At 45.0% G+C, this 19,910-nt stretch overlaps 1 long non-coding RNA gene across 1 annotated transcript in view; it reads left to right on the forward strand.

The window, feature by feature from the left end:
- The first annotated feature begins 10,771 nt into the window (after nt 1-10,771).
- The window catches only part of LOC116073000, a 22,151-nt gene continuing 13,012 nt past the window's right edge, over nt 10,772-19,910 (forward strand). Inside the window, exons 1-2 of the long non-coding RNA XR_004111626.1 lie at nt 10,772-11,230; nt 13,407-13,619. This is a non-coding gene — a long non-coding RNA (uncharacterized LOC116073000). The remainder of the gene's footprint in view (nt 11,231-13,406; nt 13,620-19,910) is intronic.

Here is a 19,910-nt window from a genome sequence, read left to right on the forward strand (position 1 = left end):
TAGGCTGTTCTCGCCAACAGGAGGAAATTAACAGCAAGTTCAACACTTGTCCCAGGGAGGGTAAACTTTAGAGCCCGGATCCTGATTTGGTTACTGCTCTAACATGTGAGGTCAAGTTCTTCCGTGTCCAGCAATCTCCAGCCCCAATTTCCCGTCCAAATGCCTCAGTGTCTCATTCTTCACAGCCCTTTCACCAAGCCTCGGTAGGAGACATGCAACTCCAATAGACTCCTCACGCACAGCACGGATCTTCTGCTGAGGGGCAGGGAGAAACAGTTCTGGGGTTGGTGACCCCCTTGCTCTTGTTTTCAGTTAGTGCTCCAAGAACCTGATACCTAATGGTTGTCCTTCAAGTACTGTCACTTAGGGTCCCATCAGTCCCCAATGCTTGCTAACTCTGGTCATCCAAATGAGACCCAGATGAGAAAATCTTGAAGGGTTCTCCCAAAGTTTTTGAGATGATTTCTTTTTCTATTGAATTAAATGAACTTTTAGGGGCTAGAGAGATCAGCATTAAGGAAACTGCTTTTCCAGAGGACCTAGGTTCAGCTCCCAGCACCTACGTGGCAGCTCACAACCACCAGTAACTCTAGTTCCAAGGGATCTGCCATCAAAGGTACTGCACAAATGTGCAGGGACATACATGCAGGCAAAATACCCAGATAGAAAAAAATTTTTAAAAAAAATCTCAAAAAACACTTAATGGCAACTTTTAAATTAATTTTTAAGAGGTAAGCAATTTAGGGGACAGGAGAGATGTCTCGGGAGTTAAGAGCATCCACTGCTATTACAGAGAATCAGAGTTCAGTTCCTATCACCCACATCAGGTGGCTCACAACCACCCGTAACTCCAGCATCGAGGGACCCGAGGGCCTTTTCTATCCTCCCTCCCGGAATACAGCTGCTCAGGTTCCCGGCACTGTGTTCGGATCTGCCTAGCCCTGTGAGCTGATTGCTCTCTGTCCTCCTAACATCCATGTCCATCAGTGAGTCCCTGTGAAGAGACCTGGGCATTCCATTCTCTCTAGCCCCCAAGGCTTAGAGGGGGCAGGTGTTTCCAGGGAGGCTTAAATAGCCAGTTGTAAATGAGAGAAAATACTGGAAGAGCTTTGGTCTGCAGACTCAGATGCCTGGAAGACAGACCCCTGCCTTGAACACCTCTGAGGAAGGCTGAGGTTTGGTGAGGGGGCTGTGGGAATGGGGAGCACCTTCTCCTGAGAATATTTTAATGGACTCCCACCTTGGGGTTCAGCAGGTGGTGACGTGCAAAGGACAAACTGAAAACAAAGAGATGCAAATGGGTCACAGTGGCTCAGGGCAGCCCACCCCAGGAGAGCCCGTGGGCAGGACCAGCTTTGAAGGTGATGGATGAAGCTTGGGCCCCCAGCTCAGCTGGCTTCAGACTCCCAACCACCTCCAGGAGCACTTATGGTGGTCAGATTCTCACAATCACACCAAGCATCTTTGTTATTCTTCAGGCCGACCATCTTTTAGAGATAGCTGGGAGTGTGTCAGTGGAATGTCTCCGCTGCTACAGGGTTGGAAGCTGTGGCGGGTCCTGAGGCTGCTAAGATTTAACAAGCTTGTTCCTGAAGTGAGTTCTGGCTATGAGGTGTCTCCTGGCATCTCCACCAGAGGCTCTACAGTAAAAAAATCTGTCTAACCGTGGGCTAGACTTTGTGAAGCCATGAACCAGGAAGTTTTTAGTTTGTAAGTTTATTGCCTCAGGTATTTTGTGATGGTTACAGAAAGCTAAGTAACATTAGGCATAGGGGAGACCTGTCTATTCAGAGTAAAGCAATAAAACCGTGTGGTGTTCTCAACTGCAGAACATACCAGGCTTATGATATTGACTAGTTGAACAGACTGGAGACTGAGCAGAGGTCTTGACATCCTCCAAAGAGAAAGCTGAAATGTAAGCTGCTCTCCTGGATGCCTTCTCAGCCTTGAACATGGAAGCAGTAAAGAGTCTCTTTTCAAATGGCTCAATTTTGAGACTGGGGTGAGACTAGAGGCCCTGAAATGTGAAGTGTTGCTGTTCACTGACATCACCAAGGAATCATGGGTAAGATGCAGACCAATTCCTTTGGTCCAGAGTGTTTTTTCACCTCAGGTTTAGACATTCTTAGTCGAAGAGGGTCGTACAAGGCACATATAAGGTATGCAGCCACCATCCCAGCAGTCAGGGCCAGCATGGCTATGTGGCAGGACACAGGACACAACCTCTCTGGCATCTTATCAGTCAACACAGGTTTCTTCTCACCTTGGAGAACCTATGATTTTAGGATCTAGCGCTATAGGATTCTGGGGGTCTGTATCTTATAGAAATTAAGTCTTAAATGTTTCAGGGCAAAATGTCTATGATTCTTGAGGTTTGGAAGTGCTCTTTGCCACCACTACATAAGTCCCTTCTCTCAGTGGCAGGAGCTGTGTCTGCTGGTCTACAGTTCACTGTTTTACCCTTTGAAACTATTCATTTGTAGCAAGAAATCAAGTAATTGAGGGAAAGGTAGAAGTGTGGCTATTTACCTAGTCTACTATAAAACGAAAAGGAAGACTAAGGTGGTAAAACTCCAGGCCCTTCCCCCCTCTCCCTTCTCTTTCTTTCTTCCCCCTCCTCTCTTCCCCTTCCCATCTCCCTCCTCTCCTCTTCTCTCCTTTTCCTTCCTAAGTTTCAGTTACTTCCTGTATCTAGTTGGGAAGCTTATATTCTGTTTGGATTTTTGTAATGCCTTTTCCACTTTCTGGAGGTGAAGTAATTACAATATTTTGGGCTGGAGATGTAATTTAGTTGATAAGAGTGCTCACTAAGATACACTAGGCCCTGGGTTTGATCTCCAGAAGCATATGAAAACAGGTATGATCATGCATTCCTGTACTGCCAACATCTGGGAGTAGAGGCAGGAGGATAAGAAGTTCAACATCAACTTCAGCTTCATAGTCGAGTTTGAGGCTAACCTAGAATACATGAAATCCTGATTCAGAGAAAAAAATTTAAACGTGTGTGTGTGTGTGTGTGTGTGTGTGTGTGTGTGTGTTAAGCAAGGGTGTCTCTGCTCTGTTAGCTTCAAGATAAAGAGCTTTCCATCCAGGCAGTGTGGGGCAGCTGAAGTGCATGGTTTGGCTCTGAGACTCAATCCGAGGAAAGCCCCAGTATTCGTGAGAGCAGCCTCAGCTGAGAGTGGTTCCAGTTGGCCACTCCTTTTCTCAAGCACAACTGTATGACTCCAGGGTAATCTGTGACAAATGGCTTCAATGTGCTGAGGCTGTGGAGTACCTGCCTGTGCCAAGTCCCAGCTCTCAGAGCGGCAAACATCTTTTCATTCAGCCCCTGTCCATACACTGGCAGCAGGCTATTTCCACACACTCTCTAAGTCCCTTAGACAATGATGAAGGTCTTATCTTTAACTGCACCAGTGCCAGGTGAGCAGTGGGGTGGGTGCAGGTAGACCCCAAAGCCACTTGTGTTTCAGATTTACCAGAACACTTGCAAACCAAAGGTCTTTGGGCTCCTCCTAGACACACCAGATTAGTTTACCTATCTGGGAGTCTGAGGTGACACTTTTGGATTTTTTTTCCTTTGAGATCCATATGCTATCTGTGGCCATACCACCTTGAGCACAGCTCATATATCATCTCAAAAACTAAGCAGGACTGAGCCTGTTTAGTGCTCAGATGGGAGACCCAAATGTTGGATATCCAAATGCCTGAGGTAGGTACCTGGAGCCACCCACCAGACAATTGTTTCCTGACAGTAACTTCCCTGAAAGGAAATTGGTTTTATCTAGAACTCTGGCTTAGCCCAAGAACGGTTTCTAAGCATGGTCCCTCTGTGGAAGTTACTCGTTTGAAATTGGCCAAGGCTATAACAGTTGTTCTTAACCACAAAAGTTAATCTCCATCTATGCTCAGATTAGTTGAAGTGACTTTAAGTCCGTTTCTATGTCCTGGTTACTCTATATGTTGGTTGATGGGGAAATGAAAGGACAGAATACATCAAAGGCAGTGGAGATTAGTAAGAGGGGATAACGAAGGCACCGTTGACAGCTTAGCGGCTTGGGTGCCTAAATGCCTAACAGTGTACTTCCAAAATAGCTGCGGTTAACTCACAAAACTAGGGTAGGTTTTCATGAATAAATAGTGGAAACATGCCTGTGCTTACCCAGCTGGCATTGCTTCTCTTTGATGGAAGGGACAGCAATGACTCCTGCTCTCCTGAACCGTGTGGTATCTGGGAATGTGCTCCAATCTTTTCTCCTCAGCCAATGGAAAGCTTGGATCAAAGGAGGTGTGGAGGCACATGCCCCTGGACTCATCTGTTGGCAAAGATCTTGTTCAAATCTTGTGCTGACCCAGGATCTTTTCCAAGGTTCTTAAGGGTTCAGTAAAAGTGTTTGATTGAGTCAAAAAAATCTTCCATTAAATAACGCAAACAGAAGTGTTGTTTTGCTGGCTTGAAGCCATTTTACTCACCACCCTGATCCCAGCTTGGGGAGGGTCAGGAACCTCTGAGTGACAGCAATGGCTGGCCCTGCAGCTGCAGACACTCAAATCTTGCAGAGCCAAGTCAGTGAACAGAGAAAATGGGGAACTGTCTTATAGACAAGACTAGTTCTAACACAGAGGTTCAGCCATCCTCTTATAAAGTTCTCTGCCTCTGCCTCTGCCTCTCTGCCTCTGCCTCTGCCTCTTCCTCTGCCTCTGCCTCTGCCTCTGCCTCTGCCTCTGCCTCTGCCTCTGCCTCTGCCTCTGCCTCTGCCTCTGCCTCTGCCTCTGCCTCTGCCTCTGCCTCTGCCTCGAGTGCTGAGAGTCAAGGCTTACACCATACCTGCCTTGTTGTGACTGATTATGACTGAGAAAGGTGGAGAGCAGGGACCCAAGACCTCCTCAGTTCCTGCCTGAGGGCTGATCTCTCAAGATCTGTGGGAGAGTGGATGGTGATGGGTGTCCGGGTGGACAGTGGACTGCAGAGATGAGGTCTCCCACAAGGCACTCGCCCCGTGCCTCCTGCTGGTGAGCACCTTTAGCTCTCCTATGACCTGTGTCTTTAGGACAGGAACATGCCACTGTTCCTATTCCACAGAGGAAGAAGCTGAGCCTGGGCCAGTCACCCACTGCTGGAAAATAGTGCAGAACAGTCTGACAGGCCCACCCTAGACCTCTCAGAAAGCTTTCTCACTCTGCCTCCAAGACTTTGGGCTTGTTCCTCAGACTCTTCACGAGTGATTTCCAACTCCAAAAGTGGAACAATAAACAGCCTTCCTCCTGGATGTGCTAAAGAAAATAATGCACGGTAGTTTGCACAGACTTGAGGATGCCTTGGTAAATTTCCGCTATCTTTGAGTTCCAACGTACCAGTATCAGTTCGCTTTACTGTATCACCATGTCCCCTGATACTGGAGAGGTGTTTTGCCAAGAGCCTATACTTAACCTAAAGCCACTTGAGGAGTGGCTGCTTATTAACAAAAGGAAAGGGCAAAACAGAAAACAAAAACAAACAAACAAACAAACAAACATTTCACCAGGTCTAAGGTGTCATTCAGCAGTCACAGCTTAAGTCCTACAGTTGTCACTTATAATGCAAAGCAAAAAGGGAGCATGAAGACATGTTCTTTGAAGATGTTCTTCCGGGTTCCCAGAATGACTTGCTGTAAGTATTAGCTTGAACTTGTTGACAATGCTCTGTGTCTTGCAAGAGGACCAGCTCCTGGGGAGGGCAGTAGTTGGGGCTTTCACTGTTTGGCAGTTAAGTGAAAAGTACAGATAGAGCCACCAGGGTGTTTCTGAGGTCTGAGTGATCCCCACTTCTGCACTGCTGACAAGGCTAAGGACCAGGCAGTGTGTCCTCCAAGCAGCCACTGAGTGATGGAAGTCCTTCCCCATAAATTCACATCTCTGTGCCATGACTGGCCTACACAAGGAAGTTTCTCAAGTACTTCGAAGATGGTGGGGTTGGAATGTATGGATGTATTACTTGGGGCCTTGTGGGTTGGGAAGGATATCTTAAGGGAAGTAATTGCAGAAGAAAGGGAGAGGACTCCCGTTCTGTGTGGCTGTGTGCAGTAAATGTTTGGCCAGTGATCTGTCCAGCTGGGGAATGGCCAAGACTAATTTAACCTTTGGTCCAATGGCTGGGAGTCAGCTAGTTTCCTTCCCCTCTTACATCACTCCCAGAGATCCAGACAAAAATAACATGGTCCCGATTACATGACATTACAGGCTCTGAAAATCCACTAGGGAGGAGGGTGTTGAAATCCCTCAGAGGCAAATTAATCCTAGCAAAGCAACAGCTGGAAGATTGATGCGAGAGGAGAAACTGCAGCATATTGCTTCCAGGCTTGTGGGGAAGTTTATTCTAATCCAAGCAATTTCAAGAGGGGTTAAAAAGCACTAATTTGGAAGCACATCCGTTACTTTAAGATGGGGCCTCGGACAGTCGTCCGCATGCTGTGATCTGTTGGTCGGCACACTTTCAGATTGAATTCCTGTGTCCTGATGTTTATCTTGGTTGTTTAGTATTGAGATATCTCACGCCATGGCCAGAGAGTTCACCATTGATGTGTTGGAGTAGTGTCAGGCCTCTGTGGGCAATATGAGGTCTGAGGCCTGGCAGTCAGCTCTGCCTAGGCTATTGACTGAACCCAGCAAGTGGGAGCTGGGTACCTGTTCCTTCTCCTGGGGCTCATCTTGTCCAGAGTGGACACTTGAGCATTTCCTGCAAGCACAGCTTGGAGCCCCTGGAGGACAATTTGCAGAACCTGTACGCACCATTTACACTCACAAAGCAAAATATTTCCTCTCCCCAGGACACAGCAGTCCTCTGCACACTGCCTGCTTTGCAATTAGATGTTTCTTGGAGACCCAACATGAACTCTAGACTAGAAGTATCCCAGCTGGAGTGGAACTGAGCTGCAGGAAACACATTCTTAGCTCAAGAGAGAGTCTATAGTGATGGTTATAGGCCTGGTCTCTGGACTCTAGATTGCCTGAATCCAAACCCTAATATGCTTGGCACAGCCTCACAACCCTGGACAAGTTCTAGCTGTACTTCATGTTCTCATATGAGAGACAGAGATGAGAGAAGTAGGCACATCACTGAATGGCTCGGATGGTGGATGGTTTTGTTGCTTGATAAATAGTAAGGACAGATGAACAAAGCTGGCTGAGGAGATGGTTCATTCACTGAGGCACTTCATTCACTTGCCTTGTAGGCATGAGGACCCTAGTTCCATCCCTGGAATCCTTATTTTATAAAGAGAAAGAAGGCTATGCATGGTAACACAGACTTGTAATACCAGTGTTCACTACAGCTAGCCCAGCCTAATTGGCAAGCTGTCTACAAACAAACGTGCTTGAACAATGATGCTGATAGTTGTCTTCTGTTCTTTAAGAACTGTTCTTATTGTTAGAACACAGTGGTCTTAGAAGTTTGAACAAACCTACTTCAGAAGCTGAGTGGCTTGACCAGTGCCCCAGTGCAATCAATGTTCAGGACCAGATTCAGTTTTAGCCCCTTTTGTCATAACAGCAAAGACATCTGGGGATTTGAACATGTGTCTTATAGTACCCCTAAATAGGTCAATGGCTCTAGCTCTGGCTTTCTCAGCTTTGCTCTTTTGTGTCTGCAGCAACATCACTATTCTCAGATCACCCTGGGGGCAGCAATTAGACTAGAGGAGAACGTTGATTCTCCACATGTAGAAGCACGTCCTGGGCTGGGCTGAGTGTCTTGTTGTCTATGGTCACACGACAGGTTGGGATGAGAACAAGATCCTGGGCTGAGGTTAGCACTTTCCCCCCAAGGCCCACAAGTCTGAGCTCTACCCAAGGCCTCTGACTCTTGGCTCTTTCCCAGGGAGCACTAAGATGCAAGTGCTTAAAAAGGCTCCCCTAGGGAAATTCTATTCGAAGCAGACCAATATTTAGGGAGAAACTAGCCCTTCCTTGGAGATCCTGGGTCTGCCCCGAGATTCCTGTAGTAGCATATAACTTAAAAAATAAGATAAAATGAAAACAAGGGGTTGGAACATAGCTCAGTTGGTAAGATGTCTGACTTGTAAGCTTGAAGACTTGAGTTTGATCCCTAGAAAGCTGGGCTTGGTAACAGGGTCCTGCAATCCCAGCACCAGGGGGGTGAAGACAGGTGGATCCCCAGGGCTCACTGGCCAGTCAGCCTAACACACTTGATGTACTCCAGGCCAATTAAAGACCCTGTCTTAAACAAACAAGGTTGAGTATCTCTGAGGAACGACAGCTGAGATTGTCTTCTGGCCTCCATATGCACACATCCCTGCATGTGCAAGTGCATCTGTATACACAAATATATATGAAATGAATAATACAAATTGAGCCATCACCAGGTACACTGGTGCCAATGTACCTTCTCGTCATGCCACATGACACCCACTGTGGCTCATTTGGCTGATTGTGTTCTCAAGGCCTGGTTTTCAGGTTAGTTAACACATTAGGATCCTATTTCCGACTCCTCGATAAATCTTTTGCTAGCACATCGCATAACTAGTTGGACTTCAACCCCAATCTTTTGACTCCCAGCCCAGTGGCTTTCAACTCCAGCATGAGAAGTTAGTGAGGAATCCTGTTTTGAATATGTGGAGGTTACAAAACTGGGGACTGTTCCAAATGTAGATTTCCCATGGGCAGGACAGGGCCAAGGCAGATGGTCACTCATCTACGTAATGAACAGTTGTTGGATGCCAACAAGTCGAGCCTTGCAGATTCCTGGAGAATAAGGCAGACTCTGTCCCACCCTCGTGGAACGAATACTTTTCCAGGAAATTCAAATAATAAACACAAAATTGCACCGATAACGATTCGTGCAACAGGGTCGAGCTCAAGGTGATGCAGGGAGGTCTGGTCTAGACATGAGAAGAGCTTAGTAAAATCTGTCATCAGCTTCCCACACCAGGGCCTAGTTAGTGTTATCTACCACCCTACATCACCAGCGTGGAAGAAAAGAATCCAGAGAATCCTTATACCTCTCACAGAATCCCTTCCGTTCCGTTTCTAAGTCCTTTCCAGAATCGGCTGCATCTCCTCTAGCATCAGACCTTTTGGTTAGTCCACCACAGCGCCCTCTACTGGTCCATTCTCATTCACTTAGACTGTTTGGCTCCCTTCATAAAGGACATCCTGATTATTCCACCATTCACCACCCACCCTTCACTCCCTGCCCCCGTGTCCTCTGCATCCCCACCAGACTCCTGTAGCCTCAGTGCCTTCCCTTGACTGTTAGAACTGAGCCAAGCTCCAGACTCTGTGATGGTCAATCCTGACTGTCTACTTTAATGGGTTGACAATCACCTAGAGAGGGAAATACACGGTGGAGGTTTATGACCCGCACACACTGCGACGCGCCCTCTTCTGGCCTCTGAGATGCCTGGTGAGAAGGATCTGCGGGAGACAGGATCTGACTGAGAGAGCTTCCTGGACCCACGCTGCAGGAATCCATTTATGTCCTTCTTTCCTCAAGCGACCCCCTGACAGCCAAAATCCCTAAAGGCAGTGACTCTCTCTGCCTCATGATTTGTGTGGAAGTGGGGTGCCTGTGGGATTCCTGGTTTGCTCCTTTGCTTATGAAATGGCGGGTTCTCACTTCCTCCTCTACATGGTGTGTTCTCTTTCTAGCTGTGTTTGGGAATGTTACATAACTGCCCTTTCTCCTCTCTCTCATTCCCATCTCTTCCTGTGGAATGCCTTCTGGGTGAATACCTGGCTTTCAACAAAACATACTTGTCAAGTACCTGCCTTGTAGTCAGAGCTTGCTAGGCATGGTTTTCTGTAGATGAGGGGGCCGACAAACAAAGAGAATTCCCCTTCCTTAAAGGGTTAGACCTCTGACATTCCTTCCTCCTGGGGGACCTCAGGTACAGATATATAGGTATAATAAAACTATACTAATAAAGAATAATTCAAAACACTGTGCTGAGCTCATTAAGGCACACCAGATGAGTGCCAGCTGACTCAGTTGTCCTTGCTGGCACAAACAAGTCTTGCTTCTCTCTCAGGCCTTTCCTTCCTACCTAGGCAGTTTAGCTACACCCATCTTTCTCTTGGCTCCTCCTATCTCCAGCCTTCTCTCTCTCCTTGTCACCATTTGTTCACTGTCACCCTCCTCTGTGCCTGGCCGAGGCTGGAAGCATGTCAGGAATTTTTAATTGGAAATACCATGAGAACTGTTATCAACATAGTTTCACCAGGGAGAGATTCGACCCTCGGGGGCCGATGATGGGTGATTCCCTGAGGCGGGCGAAGTTTAATATCTCACCTAGGTTAACCAGGGCAGTTGACTCTCTAGGAGCCAAGGCCCCGGGTGGAATGTGAGAAATGAAGTCCAGTCTGACAGGAAGGAGGGTGGGTGTGCTGGAATAACCCAAAATTCCTATAAAGTCTGAGGAGGTGGGAGAAACAGACAGAGCAGGAAATCAATTAAAAGAAGGAAAACAAGCTGGGATTCTACCATCCTCTCTCTCTCTCTCTCTCTCTCTCTCTCTCTCTCTCTCTCTCTCTCTCTCTCTCTCTCTCTTTCTCTCTCTCTCCACATAAAAATGACTGTGAGGAAAAACAGGTATCACCTGGAGCTGGGAGAAGGCCCCAGCACCTCCTCCTTCCCTCCCTAGTGTGGTTCAGGCCTCCCTCTGTTCTTACAGCTGTCCAGCCCTGGGTCAGATGAGCTCAGCCTCTTCTGATTGCCTCTCCTGTGAGGTCACCAGCTCCCTGAGCTCCCCTGGCTGTCTCCCAGGTCTCAGGAGTTTTCCCAACTGCCAGGGCCTCAAGAATGGGGTGGGGCTGAGGGAGCTGAGGATGAAGACTGAGGATGAGGTGTGCTAACAGGGGGTAGGCTGGCCCAGTTATCTGGGAGCCATGTCTGAATCAGACGGTCCTATTTTCAGCTCTTCCTATGGGGAGCAGAGAAGGCACAAGGTAAGAGGGAAGCATCAGTGAGAGGCACTGATAGGCTCACCTACCAGAACCGGAAGGGATCTGAATCAGTCTTACTCTGCCTCCCAGTCTCTTCAGCCTGGGCCCTGGATTGGAGTTGGACAAGCAATATTCTAACTCCCTTCAATCCCAGAAACTCCCAGTTTGTCTGCCTCCTACGAGAAGGTCCTGTGCAAGACTGAGTAAAGGATCCTACTTCTGACAAAGGCTAAGAACACAATCTAGTTCAAGCTGCTTGTATTTCTTTATGAACAAACACAGTCCCACAAAGGTGAGACTTCCACAAAGTGGTGAGTCAAAAGAATATAGCAATAACTGGAGAGTTGTACTGGAGAGTTGTCTTTCATATCCTCAACTGACCTTTCCTATGACTGAAATGAGGAGGAGGAGGAGGAGGAAGAGGAAGAGGAAGAGAAAGAGGAGGAGGGGGAAGCAACCGCAGCATGTGTCAGGCTTACCGAAGGGGAAAACTATATTTATCCTTCCTTACTACTCTCACAGCTCAAGTTATTCAAGCAAGACTTGAGACCCAGGTCTATGTGGTTCTCAGAGGCCTAACTTTATGTCCTTTTCAGATCTAGAGCAACACAGTCACATATGTTTTAAGATAAAACACCATGAATCTGTGACTATCCCCCTTCAAGTCGCTGGGATGACAAAGCCACTTTAACAACCAAACAGATACAGCCTCCAGCTTTATAAACATAGCTACAACCTGGCTCCCCAGAGCCAAGAATCAGTAAATCATTAAAATCATGTTTAAAAGGAAAGGAGGAAAAAGAACAGAGAAAGAAAGGGAGGAGGTAAGGAGGGAGGGAGGAAGGGAGGGAGGAAGGAAGAGAGGAGAGGAGAGAGTCATATTTGCCAACTAGGATGCGTGGTCCTCTTATTCATGAGGACTGGTTAGAAAAATGTGAGGCAAAGGAGGACATTTTTTAGCTGCCTCCTGTGCTATGTCAAAGGGAAACCCTGAGTTCTTACAGGGCATGTTTCCTCTGAAAATTTTCTAAACAAAGACAAAAGTAAAGAAGGCTGCATAAAGCTAAGAGGGGCTATGGAAGGGGTTGTCATCTGGACAAGGAGGTGGTAGGCCGTGGGGTGCTGTCAGAGATGCAGCCAGTGTGTGGGTGGGAAGGGTGACTGCTTCTCCAGGGAGCAGCCCAGGGGACCCCTCCTCCCCAGACAGTCCTCACTCAGCCCCAACATAAGCAACTAGGCTAGCACATGGTGTTTTCTTTTTCCTGAAATAAAACATCATCACCTGGTCTTAGCTTAAGTAACTGTGAACTTGTAAAAGTCTGTTTGTCCTTCCCCAGAGACCCATTCAAGTGGTTTTTCAGATGAATTTGTTCATGCAAACACTTTGCAATGTTTCTCTAATTGTTTCTCACAGGCCTGGGGTGGAGCAGGATTATTCCAGCTCCTTTTCCTCTGCCCTGTTGCAGGTGAATAAATTGAGGCCCATAAAAGAGGCACTGTGCGAAGCAGGAGCCTCCTCTGACTCATCCTCCCAGTGCTGGGACACCTGCCGCTGTGTTCCAAGACTAGAGAGCAGCTTGCTGGTCTCCCAGCTGAGCCGCGCCTGTGGACCCAGGTGCCTGTTTGGTTTGGCCATGGCAAGCAGCATCCTGCTCATAACCATTAAGTGCTTTCACAGCTCATCAGGAGCTCATATATTTGAGTTTTTAAAACTACTGCAGGGGCTGGCATGGTGGCTCAGTGGATAAAAGCACTTGTCCTACAGGTTTGAAGACCTGAGTTCGATCCCCAGAACCCGTGTAATGATGGAACACACACACACACATACACACACACACACTCATACACATACTCACACACACTCACACGCACTCATACACACAGTAATTATTATAACAAGTTATGCCATGGACTGGGTTGCTTCAGGGACACCTTGTTCCACGGGGTGATTAGAGTTCTGGCCTGGTGGGCAAAGAATTTGGCAAGTGACACTCTTTGTGTCATCACTGTCATTCGCTGAATTCTTTGCCCACCAGGCCAAAACTCTAATCACCCCGCGGAACAAGAGGTCCCCGAAGCAACCCAGTCCGTGGCATTTGGCACCCAACTATAGCATATAATAATGTACTATATAAGCATATGCTAACATACATATTACTAAATGTATAAATATGGATGTTGTATTAACAAAGTGTACTAATTCAATGTGTATGTATATATGTACTGAATAATGTTTAGTGTAATATATATATTACACTATATATATGTACATATACATATATACATATATTATACTAAACATTAAGCAAACGTCTAGTACTGCATGAAGAGCTTTTTCTGGTGCTATATAGATGTACTGGGGTCACAAAGCTGAGGGAGACTTTCAGGGTGAATGTGCGCTGGGAGGTGAGATGTGATGTGTCAATAAAGGAACAGAACATTAAGCCATCGATGCTTTCTCTTTGTAGCTGAACTAGCACTTCCCAGAACGGCTGCTTCCAAGTCCTCTGCCGCCAGCAATGGTGACCAGAGAGAGCAGTAATAAGGAGTTCTACAGAGCAGAGGAACTGAGCAGAGGATGTGTCCCTCCATCTCTCCACGCCATTTCTGTAATAGACAATGACCTTTTCTTCTTGGGCATGGGTAGCTGTAAAGATGGTGGCCTGGAACCAGGTGCGGAGGTAAGGCTGGAGAGGGAAAGCCACAGCTGTCAAGAGCTGGGTGCATCAGAAATGGAAAGGATCCCTAGCTGGCTCTGAGGCCAGTGTGTCCTGAGTTGATAGACTGAGGAAAGGAGTCAGCATCTGACATAGGAAGCCAGGGCTGGTTCTTGGGGATGACGCCAGGGGAGACGGTTCAAGGGGCTGGAGGAGGGCAAATTCACAGTGGATATGTCCTCTCTAGCGAAACACAAACCCCTACTCCTGAGAACTTTCTACCCTAAATTCTGGTTCTGTTCAGAATCTGGAATGAAAGGGCAATGATGCCTGAGCTCAGGCAGGAATGAGGACATACCAGCTGATTCTGGTCCAGAAGCATGTTTTAGATAACAAGGAGACTTTGACTGGAAGTAGGAGACATGGGTGTTGGCCTAAATGGTCCTGAACTTAGCATGAATGTGGGCAAATCATCTCATGTCTGTGGATTCACTCTTACCTACAAAACTAAGTGGCCGATCTTCAAACTTTCTGTGACTGTTTTAACCAGTTTTGAAGGCAATGTTAAATTTTTACCAAGGTCCCACTTAAGACAGAAAAACATGATGTCCCTGGTTGAAGAGGTGAAGGCTCATGAATCTTCCCCAGCCCTAGTACCCTTGCTTTGGTCTGACTATCTAACTGCCATCCTGGCAATGCTGGGAGGTGGAACCTCCAGTTGGTCATTGAGCTCTGAAGGATCCAGTCCCATGGTGGACCAGAGCTTTTAGAGAAAAGGCAGGTGCAGCCTCTTTTGTGTGTGCATTTAAATGTCTGTGCCACTTTGCGGGGTAGGTGCAATATGTGCAGGTGTACGCGTGCATGCATGTGCATGTGTGTGTGTGTGAAGAGGCCAGAAGACGACCTCCAGTGCTATGCCTCAGAAGCTCTTGGCCTTGCTTTTTGAGGCAGGGTCTCTCAGTGGCCAATTAGGATAGGCTGGCTGTCAGCTCCTTAACCTGACAGTATGGCCAGTCCTGCCCTACAATTCCCAGAAGGAAAGCTGAGACTCCCTTGGGTCAGCCTCCTTGCCTTTCTGTTCACATTCTTTCACTTCCCCAGGCTCCATGCTCTATTACCCACAATGCCACTGTGCTGCCCTTCTCTAGTCCATGATGCTCAGAGTCTGACTGGACTGTGAATGGGTTTGAGTGTGTAGGATCCCCAGGTTGCTTTCTAGCTGATGGAGGTGGGTTGGTTTTGCTGCTCTTTGCTTCCCTGTTTTTTTCTTTCTTTTTCTTCCTTTTCTTTCTTTTTTTTTTTCTTTCCTTGCTTCCTGCTGGCTTTAATTAAGCTTGTGGAGCCTCCCTCAGGGCTGGCCCTCATGAAATGAGGTGACCCAGCTCACCAGGGCTGCTCCCCAGAGGCCCCTCAGCTCCGGGCTTATCACAACAATTTCTGCTTCACATTTTCCACAGAACATTGCAACCTGAACAGGAAAATGTAACTTGTAAGAGCAGGAGCCAGCCAGGGCACAGAATCCCAAACAGGAAGACTCCGGATGCTCTTGCTGCTCAAGGGGCTCAGCCTGCAGAGAGGCTGCCAGGGAGGAAAGTGGTCTCTCAATACCAAGGAAAATGGCTCCTGGGCAGAGACACAGAGGCCAAGCCATAGTCAGCAGAGCTTTGCAACTGGGCCACCACCCTCCCACGGGTGTGTAAGACTCACTCCCCGGCTGTACCCAGCTATGGGGAAGAACCAACGCAATGCTAAGTCTCTACTTTCAGGTCCAGGATTCAAGGGCTGTGACAACCTTTTCTCTCTCTTATATTCCGAGGTTAGAACCAAAAACTCAAATACAGATCTTTGGGAAAATAACCTCCTAAAGATCACAAGATAGTGGTAATATTATTCATAGTAAGATATGTTGTGCTGCAATGACAACGCCCCCCCCCCACACACACACTGGTCAGTGGCTTGACAGTCTCACAAAAACCTAAGGTATATAGTTCCCAAAAAAGAACACCTCAGGTTCACCCCTGGCCTTCACATACATGTATACACACATGCATATACATACACACACATACATATGCATACACACACAAATGAGTTATAACACACACACAGTGTGTTAAATCAGTCCTCACCAATGCACAGTCCTACAAATCCTGCCAGACACACGCCGTTCAATAACCAGCATCATAACTTGGGTATAAACACTTGCAGCACTCCAAAGATTCTTCATGGACTAGGGTAGTAGACTCCTGCCCAACTTTGCCTCCTGATCTGTTTCCTGTTTTTATAATCTTCGTTGTAAGAATGTCATGTGTTGAATCACACACATATAGCATTAATTTGGGCTTACTACACTTCATGTGTCTCAGCCACATTGTCATATGCGTTTGTGGCTCTCTGAAGCCATTACACAGTAGTAGCACCATGGACATGCCCGGTCTGCTTACTTGTTCTGTTCTAATATTTATCCTTTTTGTATAAATCTGCTATAGACATTTTTGTGTGAACAGAGAAAGATCCAGGAAAGAGGGTGGTGGGCAGCATACGTATGTTCAACATTTCAGGACACTGCCAGCTTCTTTTGCAAGGTGGCCAGACCACTCTGCACTCCTGTGAGTGTGTGAGAATTTTGGTGGCTCAGCATCTTTGCCAGAATTTATTTTTGTAGGCTTTTGATGCTATTAGTCTCTTTAATAGTGGTCTTCAATGGTCAATAATGTCGAGTACCTTTTTATGAATTATTGTTCCTGGTGAGCTTTGTTGGCCAAGTGTCTTTTCAAATCTTCTTTCTAATATTTTTAGGTTTTTAATTGTTTGCTTTTAAGCTTTTATTAAATTGATTTATTTTTGGAAGCCAGAGTGCAACATTTGAGAGTCAGTTCTCCACTTCCAACTTGTGGCTCCGAGGAATCAAACTGAGGCCATTAGACTTGGCTGCAGACACTTTCACCTACTCAGCCAATCTCATGGACTCTATTATTATGAGAGTTTGACAGTTCTTCTGTCTGTAGCAGATGTGTGCTTTGCAAATATTTTCCCTCAATTCCTAATGTATATTTTCATCCTGCTGACAGTACAATTCAAAAAGATTGTATTTAACTCTAGCATTTCTGATTTATCAGGGTTTTTTTTTTTTTTTAACCTTGGTTGTGCCTTTTGGTGTTTTATGTAAGAAAGTCAAGTTATCAGGGGTTTTTCTCCTTTTTTTTTTTTCTGAAAGATTTGTATGAGGTGTTACACTTCTATTATCAGATTTGAATTAATTTTTGCACATTCCAGAAACTATGGATTGAGTTTTATTTTTTCCATATGATCATCTGATACATTTACATTTGTTTGAAATATTTAATCATCTTTGAACTTTCAATAAAAGTCAATGGACAAGAGTATGCAGGTCTATGTATGGCATCTCTGTTCAGTTCCATGGGTCTGTAGGGCTGTTCTTTCATTGAGACTGTGTCTTCACCGTTGTAACTTTATGGAAAGTTTTTATTTCAAGATTGTTCTTCTTTTTAAAATTTTGTTATTATTCTAGTTATTTTATCTTTTCATAAAAATAAAAATAATCTGTCTATTCACACACACACACACACACACTGCTGAGGCAGATTTTTTTTATTAGATATTTTCTTTATTTACATGTCATATGATTTCTCCTTTCCCAGTTTCCCCTCCAAAAAACAAAACAAAAAACAAAAAACAACAACAAGAACAAACCCTTGTTCCCTCCTTACTCCCCCTGCTCGCCACCCCACCCTCTCATGCTTATGGGCCCTGCCATTCCCCTACACTGGGGCACAGAACCTTTATAGGGCCAAGGGCCTCTTCTCCCATTGATGATCAACTTGGCCATCCTCTACTATACGCATGCTGCCAGAGCCATCAGTCCCACCATGTGCACTCCTTGGTTGGTGGTTTAGTCCCTGGGAGCTCTGAGGGTACTAGTTAGTTCATATTGTTGTTCATCCTAAGGGGCTGCAAACCCTTCAGCTCCTTCGGTCCTTTCTCTAGCTCCTTCACTGGGGACCCTGTACTCAGTTCAATGGATGGCTGTGAGCCTCTACTTCTGTATTAGTCAGGTACTGTCAGAGGCTGAGGCAGATTCTTAATAGAATTGTGCTTGACCTAGAGATCTACCTGGGCAGTTAACATATGTACAATACTGACTTTTCTAGTCATGAGCATGGTATAGGTTTCTATTTAGGATTTCTTTGATCCCTCTGATCAGTTCTATAGTTTTAGGAATGAATTGGAGCTTTCATATGTTTACACACATAGATATTACACATATAATATGACATCCATAACTATGTATTCTCATGATACTATTATCTCACTTAATTAGCCTATGGTTTTAAAAATTCCAACCTAGACTCTTGAATAACTTACTATGTTATCTGAAACAAAGCTTCCTGTCTCGACTCCTTATACTTATTCTTTTGCTTCATTGCTCTTCCAGTACAATCTGAGCAGGACTGTTGAGAGCAGACATACATACCTCACGCCTAATCTAGTCTTTCTGATCAAGAACACTGTATGATGCAGTTCCATAAGTGGCCTTTCTCAAATGAAGAAAATTACTTTCTATTTCAGTTCACTGCCAGTATTTATCATGGGTGTATTTTCTCAATTATTCACATTTATGATCATACTTTTTATCCTTTACTCTATTATTAAGGTCAGTTGCACTGATTTAAACTTAAACCTACCTGTATCCTTGGGAAAACGGCTAGTATTTCATGTTGCCTTAGACTCTCTATATATTCTTGAACCTCACTCATTAATTTTTTGAGGCTCTCATATCTCTGTTCATGATAGAATCATGATTATATTAGATTTAATATATAATATAAATTATATTTTCTTTTTATAGTTCTACCAAAGTAACATTGCTCTCATATGTTGAGCTGGAAAGTATTCTCTTTGATTTTCTTGAAAAATTCATACTATATAGCCTTTAAATTATTTCTTCTTTAATTGTCAGGTAAAACTCACCACTGGACACACGTGATCCCGTAGGTGTTTGTTTTTGTGATAAGAAGACTTGGGAGTACAAATTGAGTTTCTTGTAAATATTTGAGATGTTCATGTTTTCTGCTCTGCCTTGGGTGAATGTGGCTACAGCATTCCTTAAGAAGTTGGCCCATTTCATCAGAGTTGTCAGATGTATTAGAATGAATTTGTTCAAATATTCTTACTGTCATTTCAATGTTTTAAGACCTATAGTGATGATGCCTTTTTCATTCCTGATATTCTCATTCTGTAGAATCACTTTACAACTCAATCTTGGTAGATACTTATTAATTTTATAGAGTTCACCAGCCAACTTTTGTTTCATTGATTGTCTGTTTTTTCTCTTTTCTATGTCATAATCTATTTTTTGCTTTTACATTTATTATTGTTAATTTTTTCTTTTATTCTACTGCCTTAGTATGGAAGCTAAGATTGTTCATCTGAGTAGTTTCTTTTAATGTATGCATGATAGTTCACATAAAATTAGTTAAGTAATGATTTAGCTGCCATTCACAATCCTGCCACGCTGTGTTTTTGTTTCCATTTGGTTCAAACTTTGACCTCCTTTTTAACTTGCTTTTATTTCTGGACCCATGAACAACCTTGACATACATTATTAATTTCCAAATGCTTTTTTGGATTTTCTAGGTATATGCTATTTCTCCTTAATTTAATTTTGATTGGAGGATAAATTTTATAGGGTTTTAGTTATTTTAAATTTATTGAAACATTTAATAACCCAGGATGTGATCTTTCTTGGCAAGTATTCCACATGCACACACTTGAACCCATTGTACCCACTGCTGTTGTTGATGGGTTCAGTGACATAAATGTACAGAACATATGCTAGTAACTAAAGCTTGAAATTATATAAGAACAGACTTTTCTAAACTATAGTTATAAATGATGAACATCATTGTGTCTGTTACAGTTCAGGGAAAGGAATAAGAATTCAGGAAAGTTGTAGTGGATTTGAAACTGTGACTCTTACGGACCGAGAACTCGTAGACTATTGTACTGAATTCCCATGACATCCTTTCAGGGCAAGAATAGCTAACCTGCTTGCTTTGATAAAGGTAACCAGACAATATTTAAAGGAAATGTTAGGGTAGAAATCTGAACCTAGAACCAGAAAAGGAGAAGGAAGAAGAGGAGGAGGAAGAGGAGGAGAAGGAAAAGGAGAAGGAGGAGATGGAGGAGGAGAAGGAGGAGGAGGAGGAGGAGAAGGAGGAGGAGAAGGAGGAGAAGAAGAAGAAGAAAGAAGAAGAAGAAGAAGAAGAAGAAGAAGAAGAAGAAGAAGAAGAA

The sequence above is a fragment of the Mastomys coucha genome, unplaced genomic scaffold, assembly GCF_008632895.1.
Source record: "Mastomys coucha isolate ucsf_1 unplaced genomic scaffold, UCSF_Mcou_1 pScaffold23, whole genome shotgun sequence".
Classification (NCBI taxonomy): domain Eukaryota; kingdom Metazoa; phylum Chordata; class Mammalia; order Rodentia; family Muridae; genus Mastomys; species Mastomys coucha.